The sequence below is a fragment of the Sus scrofa genome, chromosome 11 (assembly GCF_054392235.1).
Source record: "Sus scrofa isolate SSC_HxYL_T2T_F1_AM1 chromosome 11, Sscrofa_HxYL_maternal_Yorkshire_Landrace_v2.0, whole genome shotgun sequence".
Classification (NCBI taxonomy): domain Eukaryota; kingdom Metazoa; phylum Chordata; class Mammalia; order Artiodactyla; family Suidae; genus Sus; species Sus scrofa.
Genome location: NC_139393.1, coordinates 2,865,162 through 2,888,610, shown reverse-complemented (window position 1 = coordinate 2,888,610; position 23,449 = coordinate 2,865,162). Strand labels below are relative to the sequence as shown.

Here is a 23,449-nt window from a genome sequence, read left to right as displayed (position 1 = left end):
ATAGATTATGGCTGTGAGGGAGCGCCTCTCAGTTGAAACCCACACCCAATGAAATATTTTTATACACAGACATTTATTTTACTTCCCTAAACTGATCATTTTTCTCTGTATAGATTTTGTTGCCTGTTTTCTCCTTTTCCCACAGCGTACGTTATTGTATATATAAACTGCGTAACTGCTCTCTGAATGAGCTACACGGAGAGAGTAATCAGTTAAGCACTCGAGGAGCATTGTGGTTTTGGAAGGAGTGTGCTCTGTTGATCGTAAGGATGCCTACGCTAGCCAGCTCTGAAAACCATGACAAAGGGTTTTACTTTATCACAGCAGTGTGGTAAATATGAAGTCAGTAGTCTGTCCACGGTGGCACAGAAGTATGCTGTTCAACTGCAGGCAGCAGAGGCCCAGGACTAACTGGCTCGCACCACAGTGGTGCATTATATATTAGCAAATATTCCAGATGTGGGCCGTCTCAAGGTTTTCCAGCTGTTCTGTTACTTGAAGTGTCTTGTTTTTTGGTCGTTATACTTCTCACTTCTTTTATTTCAGAAAAGTAAAGAGGGAGTTCCCGTCGTGACGCAGTAGTTAACGAATCCGACTAGGAACCATGAGGTTGCGGGTTCGGTCCCTGCCCTTGCTCAGTGGGTTAATGATCTGGCATTGCCGTGAGCTGTGGTGTAGGTTGCAGACGCGGCTCGGATCCCGCGTTGCTGTGGCTCTGGCGTAGGCTGGTGGCTACAGCTCCGATTCGATCCCTAGCCTGGGAACCTCCATATGCCGCAGGAGCGGCCCAAAGAAATAGCAAAAAGACAAAAATAAATAAATAAATAAATTAAAAAAAAGAAAAGTAAAGAGGTGTTCGTTCTCTGTTGGCTCAGCAGGTCAAGGACCTGGTATTGTCACTGCTGTGGCTCAGGTTTGATCCCTGCTCTGGGAACTTTTGTATGTTGTAGGTGCAGCCAAAAAAAAAAAAAAAAAAAAAAAAAAGAAAGGACCAACAATTGCATCACCCAGAACCAACAGTTAATACAAGTTTGCTCATGTGATTTTATTTTATTTATTTTTTTGCTTTTTAGGGCCACACCCAAGGCATATGGAGGTTCCCAGGCTAGAGGACGAATCAGAACTACAGCTGCTGGCCTAAGCCACAGCAACAGCAACACGGGATCCAAGCCTCATCTGTGACCTACACCACAGCTGACGGCAAAGCCAGATCCCCAACCCACTGAGCGAGGCCAGGGATCAAACCTGTATCCTCATGGATGCTAGTCAGGTTCCTGACTGCTGAGCCACAGTGGGAGCTCCCACGTGTTCTTTTTCTTTCTCTTTTGCTGAATGATTTCTGGAAGCAATGATAGTATTTTGGTTTGTACAATCAAAACTTAATAGATATTTTCTTACATTTAAAAAGTTAACAGCCATTCATTTGAATTATCTCGTGTCCAGTTCACATTCAGATCTGCTGTGAGTGTTGGGAAAAGCACAAAGTGCCTGCCTTTCTTGCTCTCCCAGGTTTAGAGGCGTTAATGTCTTTGGGGTTAAGCGATCTCCTTCTTCGGCTTCCCTTGGACTGAGCTTGCACGTGGGAATTAGGACAAAATCTACACAGGACCCAACAAGAGGTGCTTACTCATGACCTTGGATTTATTCATTCGTTCCACACATAAGTCACGGAGCGTTCCCGTTGTGGCTCAGCGGGTTAAAACCTTTTTATAGTCTGTGATCCAGTGGGTTTGAGTATTTTCACAGAATGGTGCAACCATCGTCTGTGTTTAGGATACTTCATCACCTCAAAAAGAAATTCTGTGCCGTGGCACGCGTTCGCCCATCCGTGCCTGTTCATGGCTTGCCGGCTTTCTTTAAGCACTAAACACTGTTCCGTTGAGTGGATCGACCACCATTTATTGAAGTTGGTTCACCTGCTGAAACACATCTTGGTTGCTTCCCAGTTTGGGTAATTTGGGGTAGAACTGCTGTAAACATTCATGTGCAGGTTTTCTTGGGGGCAGATGTTTTCAGCTCATTGGCATTAATCCCCAGGGGGGTAACGGCTGGATTGTGTGGCAGGGATGGGTTTAGTTTTCTGAAAACCGGCTAAGCTGTCTTCCAAAGTGCCTGTAGCATTTTGCTACGTTAGCAGTGAGTGAGAGTTCCTGTTGTGTTTCGTCTTTTTTTAATTTTTCGTGGGGTACAGTTGACTTTTGTGCTAGTTTCAGGTGGACAGCGAAGCAGTCAGTCGTACATATACATGTGTCCGTTCTTTCCCCTTAGAGGCTGTCATCACCCCTGGAGCAGCGCGTCCCTGTTGCCCGCATCCTCTCCAGCATTTGGCGGCGTCTGTGCTCTGGACTGCAGCCCTTCTAGAAGGTGAGCGCCTGTGTCGTGGTGGTTCACATTTTCAATTCCCTGACGTCATGTGGCGTTGAAGGAACTTCATATGCTTATTTGCCATCCATGTATCTTTGTTGGTGGGTGTATGTTCGGCTCTTTTGCCCATGTTCCTAAGCTGGGCTGCTTGCCTTCTTAGGGCTGAGTTTTAAGAGTTCTTTGTATATTTTGGACACTAGTCCTTTACCTGATGTTTTTGTTTTGCAAAAAATTGCGTGCTTGTCTTTTCGTTCACTTAAGGCTGTACCTTGCAGAGAACAGGTTTTTAGTTTGATTGACATCCAAGTTGTTATTTTTTCCTTGAGTATTGCGCTTTTGGTGTTGTATCTAAAAAGTCATCACCAGAAACTCCCTGGTGCCCTAGCGGTTAAGGAACCCGGTGTCGTCATGGCTGTGGCTTGGATTCAATCCCTGGCCAGGAACTTCTGGCCAAAAAATTAGAAGAATATAAAATTAAAAATCATCACCAAACCCAAGGTCACCTTGATTTTCTCCTATGTTATCATCTAGAAATTTTATAATTTTGCATTTTATGTTTAGGCTTATGATCTATGTTGAGTTCATTTTTGTGAAAGATCTGAAGGCAGTGTCTGGATTCAATTTTGGGTCCAGTTCCAGCACCATTTGTTGGAAAGTTTTTTTTTCTCCGTGGGTGGTTCTTTCCCAGATGAAATTCCCCGGAAGATATTTCTCCTCCACCATTTTGGTTGGTTCCTCTGTTGAGTGCCGCTGACACGAACTGTCAATTGTCTGTTTACCACTCAAGGGGATGGCAGAGCCTGTGGTCAGATAACCGGGGCAAGGCTCCTTCATGGAAATGCTGGGGAACCAGATTCTCTGGTCGGGGGCGGGATGAGAACCCCGCTCCCCAGTGAAGGGGGCACAAGCATAGCATCGGCACCTCAGCTTCTCCCACATCTGAGCTCACGTGACTATTGACGTGGCCTAAACGCTTGAGGAAGAAGTGGCTTTTCTGTCTCACGTGCCCCCCGTGTGTGTTTTCTTGCTTCTGCTTCTGGGCGGGAGAGGAAGTGCGGTTGTGCCGGGACGGGGGAGTCACGCTTAGAGCTGGTTTTCAGTTCTTCCTAGTCAGCAGAAAACCCTTGCCGAGCTTCTTTTGAATGCAAATAAAACAACGTAATGGAAGCGTGCCCACCTTGAAAGGGATGTCTGAGGATCCGTGGGTCTTCTCACGCCCTTTCTCAGCTTTCCCCGAGGTCCCTGCGCCGGGACAGGTGGAAGCACGGGGCTCCTTGGGCGCCAGGCCGGCCGCAGCAGGCGCGCGTGCTGGTTCCCGGGCCTTCCTCCTGTGTGTTATGTTGCAGACCTGAACCCACACAAGTACTGTCGCCCAAATGTGGAAAACGAGTGCCCGCACTCTCCGTCATTTGATGGGCACTGCTCAGCCCGGTGTCTCTGCTCTTTGAGTACATGGACCGCCCGGCGTGCTTTGCACAGACCGGGGCCACTACCCCTTCCCCTCCTGGGTGACATCGAACAGAGCCTGCTTTCCTGGGGTTCCGCGAGGCACTCAGAGTCCCTGTGGACGATGGAGGCCGTGGTGGGGACAGCAGAGCGTCCGTGTCCCGGAGCCGCTCCCCGAAGGCTGCGGAGAGCTCACGGGGAAAAGCCAATGGCTTATCTTCGCAGCCGATAAAGCTGTCCCTTCAGGTTTTCAGGGTCACTCCTGACACGCGCAGACGCGATTTCGGTGCCGCCCGCACCCCGGCCCCGCGGGGCGGGCGCCCTGCACTGGGCCCGCAGTGCGGGGACGTGCCGTCTGCTTGCTTTCTCTCAAGATACACGGCAGATTTTCCTTTTGCACATGTACTGGAATAGAAATATTCCTCGACTTGAAAATCCGAGTGGATTTACAGTGTTGTGCGGGTTTCTGCCGTATGTACGGCGCAGTGACTCCGTCCGCCCCTACGCACCTGCTTTTTCTCCTCCTGGCTTCCCTCGCGCTCCCTCCCAAGACACGGAAGGCAGTTCCCTCGCCGTCCAGGCTTTTGATTGACTGGGGGGCTTATGCCACCCCTGCCAGCGGTCGGGTCTCCGCGGTCTTGTCGCGCTGCGCCTCCTCCAGCAGGTGCATCCTGTTGTCCCCCTAGTCCTCCTCCCGTTTCTTCTCGGGCTCGTCTCGGGCCCCTCCACGCCCCGTCGCCTCCCGGCCCAGCCGCCCTCCGCTCTGCCCGGTCCCGCCCGGGCCGGGGTGGCTGCAGGCTCACAGCCCTGCCCGCTTCTGGGCGCGGGTGATGTCCCAACACGGGTCTTCCGGCTGGACTGCGCCCCCCCCTCCCCGCACCTCCCCGGCGTCCCCTCCACGTGTCCCCCCCGCCCCCGCGGTCTTTCCCGTTCGCCGCGACCCCGCGACGCTGCCTCTCCTCTAACCACCCGGCAGGCAGCCCCTCGGGCTCTTCTCCAACGCACCGGCCTGGGCCGCGTCCCCTCCCCTCCGCCACCTCCGCCGGGTCCTAGCCCTCACGTGTCGCCTGCAGAGACCCGCTGGTGGCCAGAGGGAGCCCGTGGAGATGGAGGAAATCCTGCCTCCCGCTGCCTAAACCCTCAGCGGCCGGGCGCGTCCCTCAGGGAAGGGGTCAGGGCCTCTGCGGCCCGGGGCTGCCCCCCACCCCAGGCGCCACGTCCACCTGGGTCCCCCCACCTCAGGCTGCACCCGGACGCTTCCCCCGCGGGCGCCGCGTGCCCTGCGCTCCCTTTCTCTGCCCCTCGCGCAGCCTCCCCGCTCCTCTGACCGTCCTACGGGACGTGCCACCGCCCGCCACGCTCGCTCCCCCTCGCGCCCTGAAGCGCCGCCGTCACCGCCCCAGCCACCCCGAGGGCAGGGCTTGTGCACCGCAGGCATTCCTGGGGCCTCCCTGCATCTGCAAGGTCACCCCGCTGCCCCAGGGCTCGGCGCCCACTGTATGATTCAGAAACACAGCCCTGGGGAATAACAGGACAGGATAGACCCGCGACAGCATCTGAGGTCACAAATGAAGTGGCGCGCAAGGCGCTCAGTTTTATTGGTTGGCTTTGTTTGGTTTTCCGCGTATGGGAAGGAACGCGCTGGGGTCCCCCAGGTTGCACACTTGTTGGTGGCAGCGCCCACACTCTCTCCTGGGAAGGGAGGGTGGTGGGGCGGCTGGAAGCCTCTCCCTGGTGAGATTGTGACAAGTTGTTTCCCCACAGCCATTTGGGGTGGGGATTGCCATTTTCCTGTCCAGGTGACCCCCGAACCAGCTTAAAATATTTATTTTTGGCCAAACATGGACAGAGCTACTTTGACGTCAGTAAAGTCTCAGGTCAAGTCATAACTTCTTTGGGATAGAAGATAAAAAATCATAGAGCTGGTGGAAAGTATTTCCCCTGCATTTCCAGGGGATCTACTTTTATTTGGGATTTTGGGGGCTTTATATTATATCCGAATGGGTCATATACATTTGGGAAAAATGAATTATTCTCCTGCCTACCTCAAAGGAGAAATGAATTGTGTGTATGATAGTGAAATTATTTTTAGGCACATGCGGGTCATACATAGAAATTCTCACTGGCTTCGGAAGGGTCCTTTTCTTGTAACTTGGGATAAATATAGATACGCAGACTGCACCTACATTTATTCCTGTACAAAGATTTTCTCACCTTTAGAAGAGAACAGATGCTCTCTTGTGCACCTTCCAGAGCAGGTAGTTATGTGTTCTCGCGCAGTCCCAAAGGGGAAATCTATGTGGGTCAAGGAAGCCACAGGAAAACTCGGCCTCTTGCCACCTCCCCCTTTCTGCCCCCACCCCCCACCCCATCCGTCCTCCAGCCCCTGGACGGCCCACCCACGCACCTGTGAAAACACCCAGCCCTCCAGACACCAAGCACAGGTCTTGAACTGATACAGCTACGAACTGACTCCAAAGGATGCCCGTACAACCCCGTCGGGAAGACAAGAGGTGTTTCTATGCTTTTCCTCCACTGTCCTCACGAAAGAGGATCCGGCTGACCCCACCGATCCACCTACAGCTAAACGGAGGTGGTTGCCATTCAGCGATTCCAGCCGGGTTGACTCTCCCTCAGCAGAGTGTGGGGCATGCCCCTGGCAGAGAGGCAGCGCCCGAGGAGGATGAGGACAGCGTGTTGAATTTAATGGGCGGCTGACCGTGACTAGGCCCCTCATCCGGGCTTGTCTGCAGCATCGACTGCCACTGCATTCAGCTGTTCTTGGTTGTACAACATTTGTGTTATGGGAAATCAGAGCCACGTCTACAAAGCTTTTGATTTTCCCCTCACACACAAAGTCCAGCCTTCTGGAGGGACAAAGCCCTCTTGTTGGCGTCCACTGTGGGCCGCCTTCTTCCTAGACCCTCGGCTGGGATCAGGCACCTCTCCGCTGCCGTCACAGTAGCCATCTGTCCCCGCATCCCCACTCATTCCATTGTGCATTCTCCCGGATCACATGCGTCCCTTTCAGAGGCCGGGGTGGGGGTTGGAGGAGGGGTGCCAGCGCACTGTGCTCACGACCTTTGGGGGGTTAACTTGGATTAGATGAATACATTAAACCAAACTGGATTTAGTCGGTCTTGAATGGGAAATTGTTTCCCTTTGTAATCAACACTTGAGTTGTAATTGATAAGAGGCATCTTTAAGGAATGTTGCTTGGTTTTTATTCCAATAGAACTGTGTTCCGTCACGCGTAGGACTCTCTTTGAATCCCGAAATGGCTCTGGCTTTGGAGGGCCCGCCTGCAGGTGCCCCACACAGAGGCCAGGGTGAAGCAGGGAGACTCCACTTCGTAAGAACAAGTGGTTCTTGGTTTTTAAGACACCTGAGTTCTAGTGCTGGTTCTTTGGTTTCTTCTTTCTTTCTGCTATGCCTGTGCTGATTCCAGCAGTCCAAGAGCATCCGAGGGAAGGGCAGGCTTTGGCAGACGTGAGGAGAGCCTCCCAGGTGTTAAGCCCTCCGGTTAAAGTCTGAGATCTCGTTGGATCTCGAACCAGAGTTTTTGCAGAATTCATGGAAGTGCGTGTGTCTGTTTCTGTGCATTGACACATATTCCCTTTAAAGTTCTCGCATTGGTCTGGCAGTGGCTTTGCTGTGTTACATCACGCAGTTTATTCTCTAGTTCCCTTCCGTAAATCAGCTCATCAGGATGTATAAACCCGTGCAGACATTTCCCCGGGGCCACTCCACCACTTACCAGTGTTCAGAAAAGGGAAGCTGATATCTACTAACTGTGTACTCAGAGGAGTCCCCAGCTGTGACACCTGAGAGTTCTGTGCATCCTCAGAGTAACCCTAGGAGTGAACTATTACCATTGCCTGAGAAAATTAAAATATTAGAAGCTTAGGAAGCTTTCTCAACTTTGCAGAGAGGCTAAGCAGCCAGACAGGTTTAGAACAAGGTCTGGCTTCAAAGTCAATTCTCTTTGCCACTCTTTTTTTTTTTTTTAAATATCGCTTCAGTGTTCTGCAGGTCACACCCTGTTACTTTTTATAAAAAAAGGCTCCTTTCATATTAATCAGATTTACTTTTTTTTTTCCTTCTGCTTTTTTAAGGCCGCACCTGTGGCATATGGAAGTTCCCAAGCCAGGGGTCACATCAGAGCTGCAGCTGCCGGCCTACATCACAGCCACAGCAACATGACATCTGAGCCACGTCTGTGATCGGCGCCACAGCTCACAGCAGCCCCAGATCATTGACCCACTGAGCGGGGCCAGGGATCGAACCCATGTCGTCATGGTCACTTGTTGGGTTCGTTACCGCTGATCCATGAAGGGAACTCCCCAGATGTACATATTTAACTCAGAGCACTTATTGAAGGCCTCCAAGATGCTGGGCAACAGTGGCAGGCCCTGCAGATGCAAACCTGAGAGGAAAAGTATTCTGGTCCTTGGAGGAGTCACCAGAAGGTATCACAGACTAAGGCAGGTGGCAAAGCCTCATTATAATGTGCTGCCAGTTCATTTTTCCTACTTAATTTAGTTGTTTAAAGGTTTTTTGTTTTTTTGTTTTTTAAATCAAAATAGAACCTGTACACATGCAAAGTAAACTTAAAAAGTAGCTCAGGTCCCACCCGCCGTTGTGTGCAAGTGCCGGTCTTGGCAAGTAATCAGCTTGTTTTTAGCTGCTTTATTTTCATGTTTTAAATAATAGGCTTAAATTAATATTCCTTAATTACTCATTTGTTTTTAAGTTCCTCTGAACTAGTCACACTCCCAGCTACCACCCCAAACACACATATAACACACCCACGCATTGGACTACAACACGCATACACTGGCGTTCCTGTCGTGGCGCAGCGGAAACGAACCCGACTAGGGACCATGAGGACGTGGGTCTGATCCCTGGCCTCGCTCAGCGGGTTAAGGATCCAGCGTCGCCGTGAGCTGTGGTGTAGGTCACAGAAGCGGCTCGGATCCCGTGTTGCTGTGGCTCTGGTGTAGGCCAGTGGCTATAGCGCTGATTTGACCCCTAGCCTGGGAACCTCCACATGCTGTGGCTGTGGCCCTAAAAAGCAAAAATAAAACCCCCCAAGCCCCCCGCGCCCCAAAACAGAAAAACACATACACCCTCTGTCTCTAGCCTCTCTGCTTAATTCATGATAACTTTTGGCTAAATTAGTGGTTATGACTTATGCTTAGGTAAGTTTTGTCCATGGATGGCAGGTAGTATGTTTTAAATATATGTCACCTTGGTTTGTTTTTATTTTCTTAGAAGAATAGTGATTTTTAGAACACATGTGATTGCCACCTGAGTACCTGTGAATGAGTTTCTCCCTAGAAAGGACTGGAGCGCCCTGTGAGTTGAGTGTACACTTCGGGCCATCGCAGGGTCCGTGTCCACACACCTCTGGGCCCACGTTCTCCTAGCTGCACGGGGAGCTCTCAGCAACGCCCGCGTCCTGGAGGCGCCTCCGTCTTTGACACGGACCCTTCCAGCTGCCACGTAGAGGCTGATGGTTACCCAGCCCGGGAAAGGGCCCAGGCGTGTCGGAATTTTGATAGGATTTGCGCTGAAGCCATGGCCGACTTTGGGTAGTATGGGCATTTTAGACAATATTAACTCATCTGATCCCTGAGCATAACACAGCTTTCTCTGTGCTGTGTTGTTCTTAATTTGCTTCATCAAAGTCTGAGTTTTCAGTGTAAAGGTCTTTGTCTCCTTGGTTAAATTTATTCCAAGCATTTTGCCACTTGCGAGCTGCTGCAGGTGGGATTGTGTTCTTTGTTTCTTTTCAGATAATTGCTTGTTAATGTCTAGAAGGGTAACTCACGTCTGTATGTTGATTTCATACCCTGCAACTTCACTACATTCACTGGTTGGTTCTTTCTCTTAAAAAAAAAAATTTTTTTTTTTTTTCTTTTCACGGCCGCACCTGCAGCACATGGAAGTTCCTGGGCTGGGGGTGGCATTGGGACTGCAGCTGCCGTCCTCTGTCACAGCCATAGCAACATGGGAGCCGAACTGCATCTGTGACCTACACCGTCTTGTATTGATTTTATTTAACCCTGTAAACATTTTAATTATTTCTTTTTTTTCCCCCAAATTAATTCCAACTCACAAAAATTAGGGGAAGGTATCACATGTGTGCAGCCGTGATGAAATTCCCAGAATCTGAAAGTCGTACTTCATCTCGAGTGTAGATGTGGTTTCAGTGGAACATCACAGACAGAACGAGGAGGAAGCGTGGAAGGAAGGCGGGCGGGTAGGACCCGCAGAAGGCGCTCTGTGCAGGCTGTCCCACGGCTTCGCTTGGGGTCGTGATGCTGTGTCTGTCTGATTCGGAGTCACTTCCTGGGCCTTGGCGGAAGGGAGCGAGGGCTGTCGTGGGGTGGGAGCAAGCATCAGCCTGCCTGCCAAGGAAAATCAGACTGGGCCAGAGGAAAAGGACGTTTGGCTTTTAAGGGGGAGCAGGGGGCTTGAGGGGCCGGGGAGGCTGATGAAAAGGGATGCGGAGGTTGGCCTGCAGGAGGGGTGGGCCCCAGGCTGGCTTTGACCAGGCCGCCGAGGGGTGTTCAGAAGGGTTTGAAGAAAACCTTTCACTGCAGACTGACAAACACGATGCGAATTTGGCCTGAACACGTGTGAACTGTGAGGCAGGCGCAGTGCTGCAGTTCTGACAAAGAACTCTGGTTCTCGAGAGGAGAGCAGTCAAGGGTCTGGTGGGTAGTTATTTGTTCCTGAAATTTTGTGCCTAGGTCCGTTTTTGGAAAACAGCTCTCTGAGCCTCTGCCGTCCTGAGAGCATCTCGGGCCTGGAGCTGGGGGCGGGGCCGGCACCAGGCTGGGTCAAGTGCAGACCCGAGACCTCCAGCTCCGGCTCCGGCTCCACAGGCTTGGTGGCTGCCCTTGAAATTCTGTTATTTCCGTGAAAATGGCACCAATCCCCTGCTGTCTGCTATCTCCCCGGCTCTAATATTTTAGCAAAACCCGTTATTAAAATGCAGAATGCACTGTAGTGTTTCCTGCAACCCAGCTTTTCCTTAAGTACCATATGGCAATTATTTCCAGAGGTGGGGAGAACATTTCCAACAAACCGTGTTTTGTATGGCATCTACAATTTTTAGTATATTATTGTACAATTTTAGTATATAATAGTTTAGTCTATTATTTAGTAGCTAGACTTTCTCCTTGAAAGTACAGCTTTTCATGAGTTTAATCCTCGACTGTTCTTTCTCTGTTCCGTGTGTGTGTGTGTGTGTGTGTGTGTGTGTGTCTGTACCTAGGTATTCTTCATAGTTGTTGATTCTTAACATGTTTATGCCCCTTTATGGGACACATTGTTTTAAAATATTAACCAATCGTTATCCGTATAGGGTTCACAAGGAAAAGATGTTGGAAACCTCCTTAAGTAGGGAAAACAGCCCCTCCTGATGCCACTTCGCGTATCAGGGAAAATATATCAAAACACGTCCTGGGGAAATGCTGGGCCGGTGCCTGAGAACCGTAAGGTATTAAGCGTCAGCCCACAGCGGTTGTTGAGGAAAGACCATCTTGAGCTGATTGGAGCCTGAGGCCCAGATGAGAGCCCCTCCCTCGGAGGCTGCGGACTGCGGTGGGTTGAGGGGCCCGCCCGGGAGGCGCTCGCTTGACCGTCTCTGTACGGGGCTGGGGACCGCGGCAGGAAGGCGCCCTCGCATCGTCAGAGGACTTGGCCTCGGGCAGCATGACTCGCTCCAGACCAGAGACGTGTTACCTCCCGGGAAGGGTGAGCGGCGAGCGGCCCAGGACGCTGTCCGCGCCGTGCTCTCTGCCGTGCGATGCGAAAGCATCCCGGGCGGGCTCCTCCACCCACCCTGGTCCGAGGAGAGGCGCCCCAGCAGGTGCCGCGTGCCGTCGCCGACGCGCGCACGTCGTCGGGATGCGGGAGAGCAGACCCGTCCAGTCACTTCCGGGACGGGACGGACGCTTTAATGTGTTTTGAAAAGAAATCAAATGCCTCGTTAAAGGCAAGTGAAGGGTAAAGTGAGAATTAAATGTTACGATGAAAAAATTAAGGCCCTTCTCCAAGCATGTGCTTCTCTGAAACTAGAAAACTTAGGTGCCTCGTAAAGATCAGAAAGTTGGCAATCACGGAGGAGAAACTCAGGGACCTGCAGAATAGACGGGCGGTTGCCAAGGGGGAGGGGGAGGGAGTGGGGTGGTCGGGGAGCTTGGGGTGAGTAGATGCAAACTGTTGCCTTGGGAATGGATGAGCAATGAGATCCTGCTGTGTAGCACTGGGAACTCTGTCTAGTCACTTAGGTTGGAGCAGGATAACGTGCGAAAATAGAATGTGTACAGGTGTAACGGGGTCACCATGCTGTACAGCAGAAAAAAAAGGCATTGGGGAAATGACCATTAAAAAATAATAATAATTAAAAAAAAGAAAAAAAAGTTGGTGATCAAATGATGACTTCAGAGGAGATGAAAACTCATTCGAATGCAGTCCTGTCTGGAAGTTGTTGGGCTCATTGAGGCAGCGGGAGAGACCCTGAGAGCAGGTGACGGGTGGTTATGAAGAGCCCGGCCCTCCTGCGAGAGGCCGTGGGGGTCGAGAGTTAACCTTGGTTCAAGAGAGACATGTGAAGGCCTGGGCACAGAGGGTCCAGACGCCTTTGCAAGGAAACCAGCACACACTCAGCCTTCTCAGCCACCTGCCCATCACGCTGTTCATGCCAGAAGTGAATCCGGGGGTATCATCTCTGTCTGGGGTTGGATGGCACAGAATGTGGATCCGGGGACATTTCTGATGGAAAAGTCAGCAGTTGTCATGGGATTCTGCGGCAGTTATTGATTGCTTATGGATTGAAATTCTGCCACTGGAAAGCACTAGCATCTCTGGGTGATGGTTTGAGTGCAGCAAAGGGTGGCCGCACACAGGGTCCGGCTGAGTCAGCCACTGTGCCCATGCCACCCACTGGGCATGGCCTCTTGCGACAACGCCTCTTGCTGGAACATGGAAGGGCCTGCGCTCGCCGTACCTCTGGGCGGCGGGGCTGAGCACAAGAGGGTGAGGGCACATCCTGGACGCGTCATGCATCATCACGGAAAAAGCATAAGTCTCAACGTTGGAATAAAATGGGACAAATCTCCCCAAAGTGGATTTGAAGGTCGGCTTCGCTGGGACTTAATTCAGGACCTGGGACTTGCAGCCTCCTGTCTTCACCTTTGCAGGTGAAGACGCCTTTCCATGTCTTAAATGATCATACGGACCCTGCAGGGTCGCGAAGATGGAATGAGACACGGTGGGAAGCCCAGCCGACTTCTGGCAGGTGCTCCACGTCGGCCTGCTCTTGGGCGATGAACCGTGCAGACATGAACTGGGGACGCTTTCTGCGCCGTCCTCGGGGCCGGATTCGTAGCTCCTGCAGTCAGCTCGTGAGGAGGAGATGGGACTCTTAGTGTAAGAAATTCTCACCTTGCTGTGCCCAGAGTTTGACGCAGACAAGGCGTGACCCTCCTTCTGCGGTTGCAGGTACATCCTGGAGCGGCACCTGTACACGCCCTGCCTTCCCCAACGCTGGGGCCAAGGATGTGTTACCTCGAGGTATGAACTTCAGACTTGCTTTTGTAGAGAGCCTCATCCTCGGGGGAGCCCCACAGTCACCGACTGGGTTCCAGTCACTCCTGGACGCGGGATCCCGGGCCTCCAGGTCCGGGTTTCTCCACGCAGAGGAGGGTGAGCCTAACAGCACTTGCCGCGCACGGGTCTTGCCGGGCACTAAACGTGTCTGCGCACACAGAGCCGACGAGGACGGGCGGCGGTGAGTGCTCCGTGGCAGGCAGGGGTCATTGTCTCCTTATTGGCAAGTCGCCCCGAGGATGTGAGCTACTTAAGGATGCGGTAGCTGTACCTCCAACACAATCGGATGGGCCCCCCACCCTGCAGACACCACCTTGGTGCCAGGGTCAAGGAGAGCCACCGTCACCTGCCAGCTCCCTGTTGGCAATAGTCAGTGCCCTGCAGGGGCGAAGCCGTGAAAAAGTCCTGCTATCCGGAGTGTCGTCATGGTTCCCCGATGGCATCTCCTGGGATGGGGGCAAATGCTGCCTGAGTTGGTGTCCTCCCATCTGCCCAAGGAAGGAAGCCCAACCTCGCCTCCAGAGAGGCGTGGCACGAGCTGTGGTCTGCAATCCATAGATAGAATTGGGGAGCACCACCCGTCGGGCTGGGGGCATCTGGTTACCAATAGTCGGTAACACAGTTTACACTTGGCGGGTTTAGGAACTCATCTGGTGAAGCAGGATTGGAAGCAGATCTGCTTAAATGGCTCGACCCCTTCAGAACCATCTTGGGTGATGCTGTTGGTTTCGGCAGCCCCCCCGGCGTTGCAGGTACCTCGCGGCTTCCGGGAACTGCCTTGCTTGGTGTCTGTGAGCAGACGTGCTGTGTCTTCCTGGGGTCAGTGGGTGAGCTCAGGGCAGGTACTCGAGTCCCATCGCAGTGCTAGTAGCTTAGACCGGAGACCCCAGAAGACATGGGAACTCAGGTCTGGGAGCCTGGACGGGCCCTCCCTGCCTCCGCTCTTTCTACCTTTGTTTTCCTTCTCCTGTGATGGGCAGGCGAACCCCTCGCAAGCTGTCCGTCCCCCTCTTTTCATTAATCAGGTCAGCTTCGGATAATTTATTAATTTTAATTTTTTTCAGGTACACTGGTTTTCTCCAACTTGAGGGCACAGGCCAAAGAGCGGGAGGAGATGAGAAAGTGAAATTGAAGAAATAATCTCATTGTTAAACTCTTCTTAGATTTAGAAAGAGGTGACCGTTTGTCTATCTTTCGATATTTTTGGAAATGATGGGATGATGTGTGTGGAACAAGACCGCTGCATAAAATAGATACTGGGTAGAACGAAACAAACCATGAACTTTCAATCCAACCTGGTAAACTGTAAAATAATATTGCAGAGTATTCTGCAGAAAAAAATTTGGTTTAAAATTCAGAGTTAGTTTATCTTGACATTGGTTTTCCGGGGGAGGGTGTGTGTGTGTGAACCTCCGGTCTTCTTATAACCTCTTAAACTTACAACAAAACCAAGGGACACATTAGTTCTTCCTAAAAGCTGTTTCTTCTTACTATCTTTCAAAATTCTTATTTTTTATCTTTGGCCATGAGACATTCAATGCACCATGAGTAAGTATTTGAAAATATTTGGCAAGTTTCTTTTCCCTTTGAGTATAACCTGTCAGTTCTCACAGGGCCGTGTGGTGGAGCTGGTGGACAAAGTTTGAGGCATTGTTGTCACTGTTTGCTGGTTGCTATGGTTGCAGGTTTCTTTTCTTTTTTTTTTTTTTTACCACATTTATGACCATGTTCGTCTGATAAGTTTCCTGTGAAAGTTACTGTTTGCTTTTGTATCTCGATTTGAAGGTCCTAATACATAGTCTCAGAAACTTTGTTCTTAAAGAGTTGCAAAAATAAATAGTAAATCTTTATAAATTCTTCTTATTTATGAAGATAAATAATAGCCAGATGATTTCCCAGTCGAGATGGCAGGCAAGCTGTGGAACCCTGAATTTACCCAGAAACTTCCGTTGCTGTGCAGGTGTTTGTACAGAGGATGGATGGGGCGTGTAAAGGCCTCACACAGTATCATATGCTTTCAGAGAACGTATGTGCTTAGAGTTTAGACACTTGGAGAAAAATTACTTACGTGTTTATTGCTTTCGCTGACTTGTGCCTCAAAGAAAATAATTAATATTATTCTAAAACCAGTGTGTTAATACTTCGAAGTCAAGAAACATGTCTTCAGCTAGTCTTTGGAGCAGGGCTGTGGAGACGTGTTCATCTTCGTTCATGATCATTTTTATTGCACTCATACAGCGATGAGAAAAGAATAAATGCCCATGTAATGGACAGAATTCTACTAGGTTGTGTGAGACTATAAACACGAATAAAATAATTTTATTTTATACCTAGAGCTTATCATCGATTTAAAAAAAAAAACCTTGCAAAGTTATGAAAAAGCTAAATTAAGTTGCAAATTAAAATATTATCCAGAATAGAATTAAAGACCTGTCACAGGAAAATAGACATTTAGGAACCAAATAAATTTTAAGAACATGATGTGGGGTGTGAAGAGGAATTTGTGTTATGCACGAAGAGTGAGAGGCCTCAGACGCCAAATAAACAGCCACCTGGGACTTTTGGTTATAAAAGAGAAGAAAAAAAATCCTTATGTTTAAAAAAAATGCTTAACTGAATAATATCATGCATTGAGTTGCTGAAAGCCAAAGGCTACACAAAATATTTAGACGCATCTAAGTAAGATACGGTAGGCTTGAGTATATTGGGGTTCTCCCAAAACACTTAAAAATATAAAGACAGGGAGCTCCTGTTGTGGTTTAGGGGGCTGAGACGCTGACTAGCATCCATGAGGACGCAGGTTTGATCCCTGGCCCCGCTCAGTGGGTTAAGGATCCAGTGCTGCCACAAGTTGTGACTACATCTCCGATGTGGCTCGGATCCTGCATTGCTGTGGCTGTGGTATAAGGCAGCAGCTGCAGCTCCGATTTGATCCCTAGTCTGGGACCTTCCATGTGCCGAGGGTGCTGCCCTAAAAACACAAAAAAATTCAAAAATGAAGCTGAGGGTGTCGTTAATAAGAGGATAAACAGATGTGGGGCGAAAGAGGAGGAGTTTGGTTTAAAACAGGTATAATTGTGTTCAGCCAAAAGACGACTTAAGGAACACGTGGGCTGTTGCATTGCCCCAAAAGGTTTAACAAGCAGCGATTCAGCATCAGTCACACAGCAGGAGTGTCCCCCACAGTGAGGCTTCCAAAAAGGGTCAGCTTACCATCACAGAGGGACGAGAGACGCGCAAAACACGACCACGAGGAGCACGAGGAGTGTTTTAATCGATGCTGAACCTTTTCAATATGAGCATCTGAAAAGGTGTGGCTAATTCTGACCAGGGACAGGGACCCAGCGCACGTGTGGGGCAGGAACAGGTTATCAACACCCACTCTTGTAAGCACGAGCCAAGGGAGGCTTCCTCCAGGAGGTGAGCTTCGAGTCTCAAAAACCACAAGGTGGGTGGGTAAGAGGACGAAAATCCCAGTTAAAAGGAATAACCTCGCGCAGACGGGTGATGAGTTCAACGCTGGGGAAAGGCCCAGCACACGCTGCTCGAGGACCACGGATTGAGGATGAGAAGCTCCGGGAGTTCCTCCAGTGACGGGGCTGAGGCCACAGATCCTGGTAACGCTTTTATTCCACTGAACACAAACCTGGCAATCCCATCACGGAGCAGGGTTACGGGGCACCATTTAAATGCAGTTTCCATCGTGCTGCATCACACGCTTCACAAATGAGAACGCGAAGCTCTTTGTCAGCGCGCGTGTGACACATGATTCGTAAGAAGGTGGAGGCCCTCTTAGGTGTGAGCTCAGAGTTAGTCTGAAAAAGCCTAAGAGTTTCCAAGGGTGAAAAGCAGATCCCACAAAAAGAATGAGCTACTAGATTGGCACTGGCTTTCTCTCCAGCAGCGCCTCGAGCTAGGAGACAGTGGAACAAAACCTTTAAAATGCTCCGGGAATTGAGAATTTCATACCTAGCCAACGATAAATCAGGAACCACTACAATAAAGACATTTTCAGACATGCAAGTTCTCAAAAAAAGTCATGACCTGCCAAGTGCCGTTGCTCAGGGCGCTCTGGCAGGTGTCTTCCCTGCAACGGAAAGGTAATCCTGGCGCGGGAACGTCACGGGACCGAGGAGCCAAGGAACCAGAATCCCCATCCGAGCAGAGGGGGAGGGAACGCCCTTGGCCAAGGTGAAAAGCAGCCCCAGGGTGACCGCAGCAGAACCACAAGAACGCCTGGCTTTGGGCACAGACACATCGGGAGCAAAAAGCTTCGGACGCTGCCCTTCAGCGCTCACGAGGGCCTGACACCAGGCTCGCCGGGGGAGAAGACACGGACACATCATCACACACGTCTCTGTTCAGAGAGCTTCTAGAACGGTGTTACTACCCTGGCTTCCCAGACACTTCCTTCTGCGCTCTCCCACCGTTTTAACATAACAGAAAGGAAGAGAGAGGACTGGGGCAGTGTTTCTGGGTCACCTTTGTCTGGAAGACTTTCTCATGCTTAACTAACGGACTGGAAGTGAAGGTGCATCATCACTAGACATTTGGGAATAAGGTCGAGTGCTTTTTAATGTGTAGTTTCCGTAAGCATCTCCTGGGGTCTTCTTTGCGCCCACTTGTATTTCTCAAATAATCCTTCGGAGGCGGTCTTTGGGGGGAGGTTTTCAGTTAAGCGACGGAGCGGGGAGTGGGGAGTCTGGGGGCTGAGCCCTGGGGGGCTGACCCACGGGCTGGAGTGAGGGTGGCGTGGGTAGCAGCGAGGGTACCACGGACCTCAGCTCTGCTCTTCCTCCTTCTCCCCGTCTAAACGATGGGAAGAAAGAGGGCCCCCACTTGAGGTCTGTGCTGCGGACTCAAGGCAGTTAGCTCAGGAGTCACTGCGGTCCCGGCCACACTCAGAACTCCGTGTGAAGGAAGGGCCAGCAGGCGCCGCCAGCGCTCCCCAGCGTTTCGGGCGGCGGTCCGGAGGGTCGGTGGCTGGCCCGCTGCAGCCACTGCGGGACTGTCGGTTTCTTTCTCGGTGATGGTGCGTTACTGCTGGACGCGGAGGTGCCGGCTGCTCCGTAATTTTGACACCCTCACTGCCCATCTGCAAACAGCTGGGGCATGCACACCTACCTGCTCCTGGAGCAAAACGCACTGCGGCGGCTCTGAGTCCATCAAGGTGAGACCCCAAGAGCGATCCGCACATGACGGACGAAACCTGAGAGGTTTGCGTGGTTTTCGTTCTTTAGAGAGTCCTGCGGGAAAGTTAATAAAACCGCAGCTTATGCAAAGACACATCAGAAGGCGTCACGCCATCATCCTCAAATGTTGCGGAGGGGATGCGCGAGTGGAGGAGGGAGAGGGCGGGGTTCCGGGGTCGTGTCAGCCCGGCCGGGGTTCACCGACCTGTGCCTGGGGGGCGGGGGGCGGAGAGGCCGGCCCAGCGTGACCATTGAGACGCTTCCTCACACACTTTGTTCTCTAGTCTCGGGGGACACGCGGCCGCATCTAGAGGCAGGTGTGCCGTCGCCCGGGAGCGCGACGGCTCCCTGTGGGTGAATGGCAGGGACTGGGCTCGACGAAAGCCATCGGGCAGCAGGGTGCCGGCGCGGACGCGGAGAAACACGCTAGGCGCCTGGGGTCACGGGTTCAGGGGCTCGTCAGTCAGGACGGGCCGGGAAGGGCGAGCGCGCGCCGGCACCTGCCCTGCGGGCCCCGTGGCGCTGCAGCCGTCGGGGCAGCCTGTCGAGGGAGGAGCGTTGCACTCGTAGGCAACTGCGGACACTCTAAAACGTTGGCTGATGTCCCATTCGCAGGTGACCGTGAGTCTGCACCTCTGCTGTGACTGGGTGTGGCAGCCTTGCATTTTCAGAATAATTCCACAGCGTTCCTTGGCCTCATGATGGGGTTATCTGCCCAACCGACAACCACCCCCGGGCCTCCATCTCTGCCTCTGCAGTTGAAGGCTGGACCAGCCGAATTCTCGAAGTCTCTTTCCACCCTGGAATTCCATTACGCTCCCAGTGAGGACTTGGAAATAGAAACAGCACTGTCCTCATGCCCCAGGAAAATTCAGATGAAGCTGAATTTTACAAACAGCCCTTGACAGGAGGCTTTCTGCTCAGGCCGTGGAATCGGGTCAGCTGTTTTTCTTCCCAGTTTCTTATTTTTCCCCCTTCTTGAGAAGTCTTGATACCAAGGGAACTATCAGCTGTCCCTATAAAAACAAAACACAGAAAATGGATGAATTCATCTTAGCTTCCTATTGTTTGAGTCATACTTTGACAGTCACTCCCAGGGCACACCCGCTCTGGATGTCTAGGCAGACATTTTAAAAGGAGGAGATTTTTGGTACATGAAGTAAGACTACAGATATTCATCTCTGTTCACTGTCTAGACATGGGAAACATCTGGGAAAAAGACCAGTATTTTCATATAAATTTCCTTCCCGGCTCTTCCAGGCTGTGCTCAGGAAACCGCTCACGGCTGGTCTCTATGATAAAAATCGTTGGACACGAAAACTCTTTCCTTTAGGTGCTTATCAGCTCTTTTTTTCTGCTCCCTTCCTAATCAGTGTCAAAGGGGAAAAAATCGTCTTTTTCCCGATGAGTCGGCAGTGCATACGCTTTCTCCCCTCGTGGGCGTTTGGGTGTCATCTGAGCGCCGGAGGCTGCCCCTCTCTGCAGCTCCTGAGTGAGCCGGCTCTCGTCCCTGCCCCTGTGCTCCGCCTCGGCCTCTAACTCAGGTGCCTGGTCTCAGCCTCTCAGTCGTAAGAGTCGAAACACGCCTGGGCGGATTGCTTCTCCGTCGCCCACGCGGAGCTCCGTGGTCATCAAACTCCCGCAAGCCCCCACTGCCAACCCAGAGCAACCCGTTCTCATGAGCTGGCCCCCAAAATTTGTTTCCCGGTATCATTACATTAGATCTGCCTTCTCAGCCCGGGTGGCTTGCAAAAGGACACATCCTGCAGCACACATGTGTCCACACTGTGTGCCTTTGCCCCAAGGCTGTTCCAGAAATGCCACTGCTTGCTGACACACTGTGCCGGGCACATGCTCCATTCGGACAGATCGCAGGCCCCTCTCTCTGAAATTCTGTAAACAACGTGGCAGTGAACTCCTGGGAAGGAAGCAGCCCTTGAACGTCTGTGGGCGATCCTTGCTGCAGCAGATGGCAGGGCCTACATCTGTGTCCTTGTTCGCCTCGACACGGCAGGATGGTGCTTCGAAGGTGGAAGCATGTTTCTCCAGGTGGCGGTGAACGACTGAAGCTCAGAGCTTAGCAGGATGGGCGAGCTCGTCTCGCGAAAGAGGCCCCCGCACAGCGCTGAGGACCGTTGCTGAACATGTTAGCGTAACGCGGTTCAGACCGAAAGTGCCGAGACTTTCTGCTTTTGACTGAACGTACATGAGTTAAAGCAGGGAACAGTGATTATTTCACCCTGAAAGGAAACACGGACTAGTGAGGTAGGCAGACATAATGTGTTATTGAGTAATAAAAGGGAGCTGTGCAACATTAATAACCACCAGCCATTAAGCACAAAAGCACACTTAAAAATACAGCTGTTACGTGAAGAACAGAAGATAACGAAGAACTGTGGTGCTGGAAAGGCTGTCAGCCGTCTAGCCAATCCAGCTTTATTTGGATGCAAAAAAGATGTTGGGGGTAGAACATCTGAAAGCCAAAGAAATGAATGTTGTGGGCACAGAGGTGACAGGGCGGGACTCAGATCTCCTAACCACAAGGTCACTGCTGTTTACGGTTTATCTTTCTACAGACTTTTAGGAATGAACCAAGAACCTAGTCAGAGGAAAACGAAGATGCCAGGTCTTTTTAGACGTTAAAGTCATCTAAGAACAGGGGAATAGCTGTGTTGAAAGTCATCAAGATTTCATCCCTGACTTTAAAGTCTCATTCGTGTTAAACTATTTATTGACATGATGAATTATAACGCTTGCTTTCAGAATTTTCCCTCCTTTGTAGAAAAGTTAGTCATTTAAAAAATCTCATGAAACCGGTTAATGGGGAAAATATCTCTGAAGTCTGGAGTCCGTGGTGTTTGGTCAGGTCCAGGGTGGGTGTGGAGGGTGATTTCTGTAACGAGAGACTGAAGTGGCGAGAGCTGCAGGAGGTGGACAATTAAGAAGGAAAAACACCTTTCCATCTCTTCTAGCTTCTTCTAAATGATGACCCACGAACCAGCATGTATTTCTGTTCGGTAAAGCTTAATTTCCATCACCTTCCAAAGAATCCGTACTCTGGCTGATGGGTAGAAATTCAAGCTCCATGCTGGATGTAGCGCTCCAGAAGTTAGATTTATTGTATGAATAACTCAAAATAAATGAAAATCATTTTTTCTATCAGCAGATCATGGGTTTTAATGACTCTCGGAAGATTTAAGAATGTAATTCTCTACCACAGTATTGGACACAAGTTAAAAAGGAGAAACATGATTTTCTGTCTTTAGCAGCTGGTAACCCTGCATATGCATATGGAAGATATATGTACAGAAATGAACAGCAGATTAATGTTTAGGCTCTGCATGACTTGGGGAGAATGTATACTAGCAGGTGGCTGTGTTAGAGTAAGACGAAAAGGAATACAGATTTTTAAAAAAGCCAGGCTGATGTACCACTGCTTCATTTTCAGGCCATGACCCGTACTTAGTTCCCTGTTGAGTCTAAGCTGAAACTGATCACTAGACTGAGGTCTATAAAGTCAGCACTTGTAAGTACACAGAGAAGGACCTGCAAGGCCGTTTAATACTGAGAATTATTTTTAAAAGATTGCATTAACTGTTTACTTCTAGAAGAAATAAATATTAACACATCAATGTAAAACCCGTGTTATTGGCGTGCTATTTTAAAGAGTCCTTTTGCTGGCTAGATGATGGCATTTTAATATTTCCCCTAAAAGAGCCTAGTTTTTATTTTATTTTTAGCATCTTTGAACCAGGACTACAAATTCGAGTTTTCAAAAGCTCTTTTATTTAGAGGTCATTCTTTGTGATTCAGAGTCTCCAGTCGGCACCTAATTTCCACGTGCACAGTGGCAGCAGTGTTGTCATTAAACGAACCCTGCAGACACAGGCGCTAGATTTTACTTCAGCCCCAGCGGCAGAGTCCTACCCCAGCCAGCTCTGACTGGAAATGCTAAGGACGAATAAAATGGAAAGATTTAATTAAACGTTTCTTCGGCTCCTCCCCAAACTCTGGGCGGGCTTGCTGGGCAGAGCAAATGGCCCGTGCGTGGTAGCAGTAGTTTGGGACTTGAGCGGTGCTCACGAAAGGTTCCCCTTTAGAGATAGGATTAGACACGATATACGGGGCCTGACAGTCCCAAGAAATGATAAACAGGCCCAGCAGAGAGGGCGCTAAGTGGCTGGAGGACGGGTGGGTAAGTAAACACCTGGTCATTTGTGGGACAGTTTACAGAGTGAGGTCTTCCATTAGCTGCGGCCTGAAACGAGCCGTTAAGATAGCGGGGTTTGGCTTGCGTGTCACTCGCTTCTGCTTTGAAGGGAGCCGCCCCTTTCTGTACCAGTGCGTGTCTATCTCAGAGTAATCACGTTTAGCAGACACCACTGTCGTTTTCTCAGAGGTTCTGGATGGTGGCCCGCGTGGACTGGGGTGTCACTGGTCGCTGTGACCGGGGAACGGGTTCAAGGGCAAGTCCAGCTGCGGGGGTGGAGACGCACGGCCAAGGCTGGCGCTGGGTGAAGAAAGGGGGTGCTGAGCTGAGCGGAGCTGGTGTGGGAGCCGCTCGGACAGACCCTGTAACCTGAAACATTGCGTTCTCGAGAGAAGACTGCCAACCTCCACTCTGCAAAAATCCCTGATTCCAGAGTAGCAACAGCAGTGGCTACTGAATATTCCTGTGTGCCAGGCGCCTTCTGAGCACGTCTGGTACAGTTCAGCATTTCGTCACGAAGCTCTACGTGACGGATTCCGTTGTTACTGAGAGCAGAGGAGGCACAGAGAGGTAGTGTGATCTGTGAGTGGTGGCCCAGCTCCGGCATCACAGT

At 50.8% G+C, this 23,449-nt stretch overlaps 1 long non-coding RNA gene across 1 annotated transcript in view; it reads left to right on the top strand.

Moving 5' to 3' along the window:
• The window catches only part of LOC110255792 (uncharacterized), a 111,073-nt gene that overhangs the window by 69,721 nt on the left and 17,903 nt on the right, over nt 1-23,449 (top strand). Inside the window, exon 3 of the long non-coding RNA XR_014818940.1 lies at nt 2,269-2,364. This is a non-coding gene — a long non-coding RNA (uncharacterized LOC110255792). The remainder of the gene's footprint in view (nt 1-2,268; nt 2,365-23,449) is intronic.